This window comes from Vigna angularis, chromosome 9, assembly GCF_016808095.1.
Source record: "Vigna angularis cultivar LongXiaoDou No.4 chromosome 9, ASM1680809v1, whole genome shotgun sequence".
Classification (NCBI taxonomy): Eukaryota; Viridiplantae; Streptophyta; class Magnoliopsida; order Fabales; family Fabaceae; genus Vigna; species Vigna angularis.
This window is the reverse complement of record NC_068978.1, coordinates 16,358,551-16,369,754: the sequence shown is the minus strand read 5'-3', so window position 1 is coordinate 16,369,754 and position 11,204 is coordinate 16,358,551.

The following is an 11,204-nucleotide window of genomic DNA, read 5'->3' as shown; positions in this document are numbered from 1 at the left end:
AGTCTTTTTTTCATGATTTTGCTGCTCAACCCCAAAGACGTTGAAAGTCACCTCCTCATCTTGGTCTTTCAATTTCACTATTCCTTCTTCTACATGAATGACAACCTTAGCTGTCTTCATGAAAGGTCTTCCAAGTATGAGTGGTATATTTGCATCTTCTTCCATGTCCATAACTACAAAATCTACCGGGAATTGGAGTTTATCTATTTTAACCACTACATCTTCCACGACACCATACGGATACTTGATGGATCTATCCGCCAGCTGCAGCATCATTCTTGTAGGCTTGACTTCAAGACCACCAATCTTCTTAAGCATAGATAGGGGTATCATATTGATACTAGCCCCCAAGTCAACGAGAGCTCTACCTATCTCTTGGTTTCCAATAGTGCATGGAATGGTGAAACTCCCCGGATCTTTAAATTTTGGAGGAAGAGTCTTCTGCATGATGGCACTGCAATTTCCCTGAACTTCAATTGTTTCCTCATCTAAATATTTCTTCTTGCTGAGGATTTGCTTCATGTATTTCGCATAAGCAGGAATTTGTTGCAATGCTTCAGTCAATGGCATGGTGATCTCAAGTTGATCGAATATTTGCTTGAACCGAGCCAACTGTTTCTCCTTCCCTTTAGTACATGGGATTTTTGGGTAAGGGAGTTGTTTCACTATCTCCTTCTCTTTTTGGTTTTTCTCTTTTTCAGTTTTTTTATTTTCTTCTTCTCTTTCAACAATCTCTTCTTCTACTTCATTTTCTTTTTGATTTTCTTCTTCTGGCTTTTCTTCTTCTTCTTCTTTTCTTCCAACCACTTTCCCACTTCTAGTGAATATTACATTACATTCTTCCTTGGGGTTGACTTGCGTATTTGCAGTAAATTGTCCATCCTGTTGGTTTGCTAATTGCTTGGCCAATTGACCAACTTGCACTTCCAGATTCTTTATAGATGCATCAGTGTTTTTCTGGTTTTGGATGGACTGCTGTATGAACATTTGCAAGGTATCTTCTAGCTTTGAAGTCCGGTCATTTTGAGGTTGATAATGCTGAGCAGGTTGATACGGATTTTTACTGCTAGAAGCTTCTTGATTTTGTCTCCACCCTTGATTGGAAGGATTAGGGAAATGATTCTTGAAGAAGTGTTGTCGTCCTTGATTTCCCATATAGTTGACTTCTTCATGTTGGGAACTACTAGGACTTTGACAATGGCCATTGGGGTGGTTATCTCCACAGAAATCACATCTCATTACTTGATGATGTGGTTGAGGTTGAGCTTGCATTGCTTGTAACTGCTGAGGAAGCTTGGCCATATGTTGAGTCAGGAGCTCCATTTGTTGGGCAAGAAGCTTATTTTGTGCAAGTAATGCATCCTGAGCACCAAGTTCATAAACTCCTCTCCTTTGTACTTGCATTCTCCCATGTTGACTCCGCATGTCAGTGGAAGCCATATTTTCTATTACAGCAATGGCTTCATCAGCAGTCTTAAAAAGTACTGAACCACCAAAGGATGTGTCTAATATCATCTTTGTATGAGGTTGCAAACCATTACAGAAAGTTTGCACTTGCATTTCTAGACTGAATCCATGGCTGGGACACTTTCTCAATAAAGACTTGAATCTTTCCCAGGCTTCACATAGTGGTTCCTCTACTCCTTGTACAAAAGTAGCAATGGCAGCCTTCACCTCTGTGCTCTTTGATGGTGGAAAGAAGCGTGCTAGAAATTTGTATTCTACATCCTCCCAGCTCGTAAGACTTTGATTAGGCTGTGACTGGAGCCAAGCCTTTGCTTTGCCATTCAGTGAGAATGGGAAGAGTCTCATGTACAATGCTTCTTCATCCTCCCCTTGTACACCCATAGTGCCACACAACTCATAAAAGGTGACCAAGTGCGCATGAGGGTCTTCATTGTCCAGGCCAGAGAATTGGTTTGAACTGATGAGCTAGAGTAGAGCAGGCTTCATTTCTGCCAGCTTGTCACTCATAGTGGGCCTCACAATGCTTGAGAAATTCCTCGGGCTTGTGTAGGTTATTGAGTCCCCTATGGTTCTCCTTGGAGGTGGTCCTGCGCCAGCCATCCCGTTCACAGAAGAAGAATCAAACGATTCTATGACTTGATTGTTGAAAGGAAATGAAGATTGCGGGGCAGCTTGTTGACTTAGAGCTCGCTGTCTCCTGGTGTCACTATTGTTTCTACGAGCTGTTTTCTCGATCTCAGGATCCACAAGGAGTGGTTCAGACGACACAGTCCTCCTTGTACGGATGTTTCCCTGCATACACTAGAAAACAACCAAACTCGTGCCACAAGTCTGCCCAAAAATAAAGATAATAATTACAAAAAAAATTAGAAAATTATACACAAAAGATAAAGTCCAAATTGGTTAAGTAATTACACAAAAGTCTAATTTAACACGGGTCCCCGGCAACGGCGCCAAAAACTTGTTGAGACTTTGGCAAGTGTACCAAATCGTTCAAGTAATAAAACCGGTAAGACCGGATATCGTTTCCCAAGAGACTCGTGTCCTAGACAATCGTATAATATCTAACTAATTTAGACTAAAGAATGATTCCATATTTTTGGGATTTTTATGCACTTAAAGTAAAGATAAAACATAAATGGTAAAAGTGATCTTTGATAACGCAAACACTTAGGAATGGAAAGATTAGAAATGTTATGGAATGATATTGTTGGGGGATGATTTCACCTACTTCACTCTTATGTATAGAAAATCACTTCCTCTTCATTAATTAGCCAATGTCAATCTTCTAATTTACTCAAACCCAATCCCTTGGTAGAGAGAGCCTAGACTTACTTCTTAAACTCCAATCCCTTGGAAAACCTAACAAGTTCATCCGCTTTAAGAATTGAGATTCAAGACAACCAAAGGTCCTAGTTCTATCCCTAGATACAATTTCCCTTAGGTGTTTAATCCAGTTCTAGATTCACCCAATATTTCCCAATATCAAGCAAACCCTAAAATCATGATATGGTTGAATTACTCATACAAGCTTTAAGTAGAGGAATTAAACACTAACAATCAATGAAAGAGGCATATAATCATTCAAAACAAATGTAATTACATAAGAGATCCGTGGTTACATCAATCCCCAACAAGAATGAAACTAGCTCTCCATGAATGGAGAGCTTGATCTTACAACAAAGGTGGAAATGGAAGAAGGAGGAGGACCCAAGGATGAAGAAGGGTTGTTCCCACAGCTCCTAGCTCGCCTCTGGACGCTCCAATTGAGAGAAATCGTGTCTGGGATGCCAAAGATCCCAACCCCTTCGCGCTCCAGAACTAAATAAGCCGTTTCTGCCACATCAGCAAAAGTCGCGCTCGGCAGCCCGACAGACAGGCGCCAGGCGCGCCCTCGGTCAGCATTGTCACGCCCAGCGCCGCCTAGGTCAGTAGGCGCCTGGCGTGACTCTCTGCAGCAACCTGGGTTCTTCATCTTTTCAGCTACTCTTCTCTCTTTTCTTGGGTTTTGGCAATGTTCTTTGGTGGGTAGCTTCTCCCAGCTTCTTTGAATGGGGATTAGCCATCAAAAGGGCTAAATACAACTTATGATGTAATCACTTACAATTAACAAGAAATTGAGTTAAACAAGACTAGAAGTAAAGGAAGAGTTGACAATTTCCATCAATTTGATGTTGGATAATGAAGTAAAATTGGTCATTATCAGTCAATTAGCTAAGAAGTTGGAAGAAAAACCAGTGAAGGACTTTGGGGCAACCACTGAAGTAAATCCAAAGGAAGACTGCAATGTTATTACTACAAGATCTGGCAGAATGCTGGAAGAAAAAGAGAATGAGAAAAGAGTGAGTGAAGAAAAAGATAAGATGAGTAAACATGGAGATGAAGAAGAAGAGAAAGAGGATAGAGAAATTGAAAAAGAGAGAGAGGGAGAGAAAAGGAAAGAACAGATGTATGAGAAACCTCTTCCTTATCCAAAGGTTTTCTCTAGAAACGAGAAGGAAAAACAGTTCAGGAGTTTCATTGATATTTTCAAGAAGCTGGAAATCAAGATGCCCTTCTCAGAAGCACTGAAACAAATACCTGCTTACTCAAAATTCATGAAAGATTTGCTCACAAAGAAGAGAAAGTATATTGAGGAAGAAACTATAGAAGTACAGGGCCAATGCAGTGCTATCATTCAGAAGTTGCTTCCACCAAAGTTTAAAGATCCAGGCAGTTTTACAATTCCATGCACCATTGGTAAACTGGCTATTGGGAAAGCGTTAATTGATCTTGGAGCCAGCATCAATCTTATGCCTCTGTCAATGTTTAAGAAGATTGGAGAATTAGAGTTGAAGCCCACACGCATGACTCTACAATTGGCAGACAGATCGATCAAATATCCGCATGGAGTAGTAGAAGATGTTCTGGTAAAGGTAGACAAATTCTTATTTCCAGTGGATTTTGTTGTCATGGAGATGGAAGAGGATAAAGAAATTCCTTTGATTTTGGGAAGACCATTCATGAAGACTGCTCGAGTATTGATTGATGTTGATGATGGAAAGCTTAAATTGAGAGTTGAGAATGAAGAAGTAAATTTTAATGTTTTTGAAGCAATGTCTCACCCAAATGATGAAGATACATGCTTTCAAACTGATGAGCTTGAGGAAGTCTGCATGATGGCACAGAAGACGATGCACATATCATCACCTCTTGAAAGAACTCTTGTTGATGCTTGTGAATTTTTACTTGTAGATGAAGAGAAGTTAATTGATGAATGTATACAGAGTCTAGATGCTTTGAAGGAGATTCCATCTGATGAAAAAGAGATAAAAGAAAAGAAGCTGGACTTGAAGTTGCTACTTTCACATTTGAAGTATGCTTTTCTTGACAAAGATGACAATAAACCTGTGATCATCAGCAAGGCTGTATCCACTCTGGAGGGAGAAAAGTTAACTGAATTCTTGAAAGTGGACAAATGAGCTGTACGTTGGTCAAATTCTGATCTGAACGGAATAAGTCCTTCTTCTTATTCCATGCATATAATATTCATGAAGGATGATTTCAAATCATTGGTTCAACCACAGATAGCTTCTTAGTGTCAAGCTAAAGACGTTAAACAAGCGCTTACTGGGAGGCAACCCAGCTTTCTAACTCTATCTATTTATGTTTTCAGTTCTTTTGGTTGTGTGAATCTGAATCTGAATCTGTTTGGTTGTGTGGATTGATTTATGTTTCTGATTTGATTTGATTGTGAATTGTGTGTTTGAAGTTTGAATTTGAAATTCTGTCCATGATAACTAGCATGATTGTGAGATTGTTATTGAAAAATCTGAGTTTTAGAACTTGTGTTATGATTATATATGAATTGTTCTTGAATCTGATTGATTGTGACCCAGAAGTTGAATATCTGAGTGTACTGAGAAAGCTTTAGGAGCAAGTGAGAAGTTGTTATTGCTATGAATTTGGTTTTTGCATAATTCTTATTAACACAGATACATTCTGGTTTAGAAATGAGAAAGGCAGTTTTGTTTGATGAAATTAGCTACTTGGCCAGATGACTTCCCATTTGTGAATATTAATCCTTTGTTATCCTGTTTGAGCCTTATATATATTTGTTGTGAACCCTGAGCTTCTTACAGAACAATCTACCTTATCCAACACTCTTGGAGAAGAGAACAAGAAACATATTTGTCAAGATGATAGGTAGAAATTAAGTTTGGGGGAAATCATAATCAGTTGAGTCTTAAACTGATGAAAAAATTGAAAAAAAAAAGTATCAAAATTAGAGAAAAATTCAAAAAAATATGTTATGTGATGAATGAAGAGGAAGTTGATAAATAAAGTTTCAATGTTGTTATGTTCTTGTTCTCCTCTTCTTTAGTGTTGTTTTGTTTCCTTGTAAAACCATGTTTCTTCTAGCCAAGCCAAGTTATAACCTGAGAAAGTCCTTTTGATTTAAATCAGAATGTTTGATGTGTATATGAGATGACTTGCAAAAGTTGATGAAGTAGTTGATAACACTTTGAGCGTGAATTTGAGTGTAAACACTTGCAGGTTGAGGTAAACACTGATTGAGCACATTTGTACTATTCTTTTTCTGGTTGTCTTATCATTTCGGATTCAAGAACTTGTTAATATAGAAGTTATAACATTTGATCTGAATATTTGGAGGTGTAGGTACAATCCTTACTTTTGTGACAGAGATTATGTGATGGAATACTAACTGCTTTGTTGGGTTCGTTTTTCTGTTGATATTGCTTTTCATGAGGACATGAAAAAGTTCAAGTTTGGGGGTGTGATAAGTGCCAAGAATTGCATATCCTAAGCACTTATTTTAATCTCCTTTGATGCATTATGGAGTAAAATCTCATGAAAAGTTGTATAATATGTATATATTGTTGATTTTGTATCAGTTTAAGTGTTTTTGTGTGTTTATTTTGCAGTTAAATAAGGATTGGAGAAGAAAATAAAGAGTCACTATTCACGCGTTGACCGGCACTATTCATCCGTTGACTTTACTGTTCACGCGTTGACTTTACTGTTTGACTCGCCCAGCGAGTTGACTCTGCTCGCCCAGCGAGCTGGAACAGCTCGCCCAGCGACCGACGCTCGCCCAGCGAACGTACGTTCGTCGCCCAGCGAAAAATCACTTAAGGTTCTTTCTTTAAAAACACGATCCAGAGGCAGAAACCAGTCAGTTCTGGAGGGGAGAAGCTAGGGGAGACTCTGCAGCTCGCGTCCATGCTCGTTTTGGGTGCTCCGGAGTGGAATTTCAACACTTTCTACCATCCAATCCATCCTTTATCGTGTCTATGATGTATATGTGTAGCTAGAACTCCATTTCACTGGGGTTGAGAGTACATTTCTGAAACTCTTTGTAATTTCTATATTAATGCATGATCTTGTATGAATTTTGTGTTCTATCTTTATTATTCATGCCTATGATGAGAATCTAAGCTATTTGAACGGTTAAATCATTGAGAAATGTATGAGACCGCGGACCTAGGATAGAACTGCTAAAGGATTTCGAGTCCTAGACATAGGAGGAAATTCTTAGTCATCTGTGACATTGTGATTAAGGCAAATCTGATAACTGAATTATCTAAGAGATTAGGATTTAGTTTGAATGATTCTGAACGGTCATCTGAGAGATCAGGACTGCATGCGCCTAGGATGTTGATGCTTAATTTTGAGGAATTGTGTTAGTAGAAAAATTACTTGAGTGATGAACTTGAAAATCAACCCTAGTGAACTTTAATTCATCTGTTTTTACCACTTTAATTTCATCTGTATGCAAATCTTATTTATGTTGTAAAATTAATCGCTAAATTAGTAAACTTTAATCATTCTGTGAATCAAAACAAATCTCTTGGGAAAACGATTTCCGGACTTACCGGTTTATTACTTGTACGATTCGGTACACTTGCCGAGGTCTCAACATCGGTCTTATACCAAGCGTTCGTCTTAAGTAGCGCTCGATCTTACACTAAGCGTTCGTCCTAAATAGCGCTCGATCTTATATCTAGCGTTTGTCCTGAGAAGTGTACGGTCTTATACCGAACGCTCGTCCATACCTTTGAATTGCAGAACGTACGTAAATAGCGTTCGTCTCAAATTATCAGTAAATGAATATTCACTTTCGGTCATTGACTAACAGTCGATCCTGTTGAACAAATTGTCCTCATTATAACTAGATAATCTTCTTTTGATATCTCTATCCATTTAAATTGGTTTAAAGTCTTTGAACCTCAATTATTTTTTGAACATTATGTTATATCTCTAAGAGTCGGTTCATTCAACTGATTCTAGTAGTGGTCACGTTCGTCATGTAAAATGCGTCAGCTTTATTCTTTTGAAAAGAAGACCTTTCGGTCTCACTCTTGACGTTCGTCCTCGTTGTGTAGAGGATTGAACGCTCGTCTTTTTATGGAAGTGGAACATAGAATGAAAATGTAAATAAAAGGAAGTATTAAGATGTGTGAACACTATAAGAATGGAAATTATGATTGTGGTATTTGAACGAGCGTTCCATGGAGGAACGACTCTCATATATATTGAATATTAAATTTGGTAAAGTATGAATGTGGATAAGTTAAGACTCGCTGTCCATCCTGATGTTCCGTGAGTACTATCTTCATGTAGAGGAAGTATGTCATGTGTGGGAATGGCAGGAGGTCCTTAGTCCATAAGTTAACATGGGCGACGTAAGAACGGACTGACCTCGAGTGGCAGCTGTTTGGTGTATCCCAGTTACTACATCACTCGGGTGCAAGGACGCTTGTAACTACACAGATTCATACATGTACGGACGGTCGGTCTAGTATCTATATATATATATATATATATATATATATATATATATATAAATGTATGTGGGATGATGTATATGTTGAGTTATGTGTTTGAATGATCTGAAATGTTAATACATGTGTTGACGTATGAATTAAATTACTTAAGCTTACCCTTTCATTTTTCCTTGTGTTGTCGTATTGTATATGTACGTTCGTCCTGTAAATGCAATGATCATCCGTGTGGATGTGAGCAGATGGAGGAGCGTCACTTGAAGAAGTGCTAGAAGAAGAAAATTTGGAAGACGCAAATCTGGTAGATGTGGAAGTTAAAGCCGAGCCTTAGAGCGCTCGCGTATTGTATATTGTTAGTTTATTAGTTTTATTTTTGAACGTTCGGTCATAGTTTTGTAAGGCCGTTCGTCTCCGAACTTCTGTCTTTCTAGCGTTCGTTATTTCTGTATGTTCAACCATTCGGCTTTTAACGTTCGTTCTGAGTATTGTAAAGACTGCACTGTTTTATTGGTTAATGTAATTAATTTTGATTATGGTAATTACTATATTTTGGGATGTTACATTAGTGGTATCAGAGCAGTTTTGTTCTCTTAAAGGACACTGTAGGTTATGAGTGCACTGTGTTTTTGCTGTGTGCTTAATATGTGTTTAAATGAGTTATTTTTCTCAACTCTTTGCACATAACTAACGTTCATTTTTCTCTGTGTCCAGAGAACAAATGGCACCTAGACTCCCTCCTCCACCTCAACCTACTGACCCAGATGCGCCCAACAACGCTATGTTGTTGGAAACGGTGATTGACCGACTGCAGCAACAAAACACCACTCTAATGGAGCAGAACGCCACCCTGATGCAGCAGAATCAGAGTGCCATGCAGAGTTTGGAGGCCTCTCGTGCCAACTCAGAAACAACTCAAAGATAGCTGATGGAAATTCTAGCAGCAACCAAGCACACTCCAGGGGCGTCTTCTTCCAACATTGCCTCGCCTGCTGCTGAATGGAGCTTGGAGAGTTTCCTCCAACACCATCCGGCTAAATTCAGTGGAAAATGCCTTCCTGATGAGGCGGATAAATGGCTGAGAGATATGGAGCGTATCTACAATGCTAAAAGGTGTCCGGATGACAGCCGTTTGGCATTTACAGAATACTTGCTAACCGGTGAAGCTCGCCACTGGTGGATGAGCATGAAAGCCATCTTAACGGACGTTCAGAATCCCATCACCTGGGCGGTTTTCAGAGGCAAATTTTATGAGGAATACTTCCCAGATAGCGTTCGTTACGCTAAGGAAGTCGAGTTTCTTCAACTGGCGCAAGGAACAAAGTCTGTGTCGGAGTATACCAACACATTTAAACATCTTTTGAGGTTCAATACGATGGCCACCAGTGAGGAGTGGCAGTGTAGGAAATTTGAGAATGGGCTAAGTGTTAGCAAATTGATGAAGATGAAGTTTTGATGATGTCCAAATCAAGTCAAGAACAAACAAGACTCATGAAGAATGATCTTTGAAGACTTGTAATCTTTTGTAATAATTGTATGAACATAGGAAAATTAGTAGTTTTATGTATGCATTCAAAAGTGATGTAAAAATAAACCAAAAAGCCAAAATTGTGCAGTGCTAATCGATTAACAGAGGGTGTTAATCGATTGTTCCAGTGCGCCATGAAGAAGCCCAGCATTGCAGTGTTAATCGATTAACACAGGGTGTTAATCGATTAACGTTAATCGATTAAAAAGGGCTATTAATCGATTAACACAGGAGCCGTTTGAAAAACTAGCCGTTTTAAGAGCCGTTGGACTATCCGTTGGGGTGCTAATCGATTAACCACTGTAGCTAATCGATTAACACAGTGTGAAAGGCTGAAAACGAAAAATGGAAGAGTCTTTGGATGAGTCTATAAATAGACTCTCATTTCCTCTCAAGAAAAAAGAATCCAAAGACACAGAAACTCTTCCCTTGTGCTCAAAATACTAAGAAATTCTTGAGACTTGTGTGTTCTTGTTCGGCTTGTGAAACTCTTGTCTGTGGAGCTGGTGAAGTGCTGCTACGGTGACAGAGGAAATAGCCGGTTCATCCTTGGTGTGTCTAAGGAGGTGTTCGGAAGAGAATCATCCTTCGTGAAGTATTCGAAGGAGGTGATCATCCTTCGTGAAGTATTCGGAGGAGGTGTTCATCCTTTGTGAAAACTCAAAGGAGGTGTAGTTTCATCTCTTGTGGTATCAAGAGAGGTGGTTTCTAAACTCTTACAAATTGTTTCTTTGTGATTGTAATTTGTAATTGTTTTGTGATTAGTGAATTGTTTATCTTGCTTTGAGATAAACGACTGGACGTAGGATTGGTAAGATCCGAACCAGGATAAAATCATCTGTGCAAATTTCTCTCAACCTTACTCTCTTTATTTGTCAATATTAATTGCTAAGTATGTTTAATTGAGTAGAAATTTTTAAGGCACACGTTTGAATTAAAAACCCTCTTGGTTTGTTATTCCACGCTAACCATTCCGCTGCAGCCGCTTCTGACAATTGGTATCAGAGCTTGCTTTGATAGTCATTCAAATGGCAGGATCACATCAAACCTTTGTAGAGGGTGCATCAATCAGTAGACCACCACTATTCACAGGTGAAAATTACGCATTTTGGAAGGTAAGAATGCAAATTTTTATGGAATCTATTGATATAGATATTTGGGATGCTGTTGCATTTGGTCCTTTTGTTCCAACTAACAATATGCAGGAACCAAAGCCCCGTGATCAATGGACCATTGAAGAAAAGAGAAGATCTCAGAATGATGTAAAAGCCCGGAATATCATTGCATCAGCATTGACTGTTGATGAGTTCTACAGGGTCTCTGTCTGCAAAAGCGCTAAAGAAATGTGGGAAACTTTAAGAGTAACTCATGAAGGCGGAGATGAAATTGGGTGTGCTAAAACGAACACTTTGATCATGGAAGAGAAT